We start from the raw sequence: 349 nt of genomic DNA, 5'->3' as shown, positions 1-349 counted from the left end.
GCGCATACCACCATGCATGGCGAATTTTTCTATTTTTTGTAGAGATGGGGTCTCACTGTGTTGCCCAGGCTGGTCTTGAACTCCTGGCCTCAAGCAATCCTCTCACTTTGGCCTCCTAAAGTGCTTGGATTAACAGGCATGAGCCTCCATGCCTGGCTAAGCCATTTGTAATCATTTTCAATGTTCCTATTTTAGATATAATACTTATCATAGAAATAGAATTTTGCTGGTGGCCCACACCTATAGTCCTAGCAACTCAGGAGGCTGAGGCAAGAGGACTGCTTAAGCCCAGGAGTTCACGGTTGTGGTGAGCGATGATAGCATCACTGCACTCCAGCCTGGGTGACAG

Source organism: Propithecus coquereli, unplaced genomic scaffold, assembly GCF_000956105.1.
Source record: "Propithecus coquereli isolate 6110/MARCELLA unplaced genomic scaffold, Pcoq_1.0 Scaffold409, whole genome shotgun sequence".
Lineage (NCBI taxonomy): Eukaryota > Metazoa > Chordata > Mammalia > Primates > Indriidae > Propithecus > Propithecus coquereli.
This window is presented reverse-complemented; position numbering follows the sequence as displayed.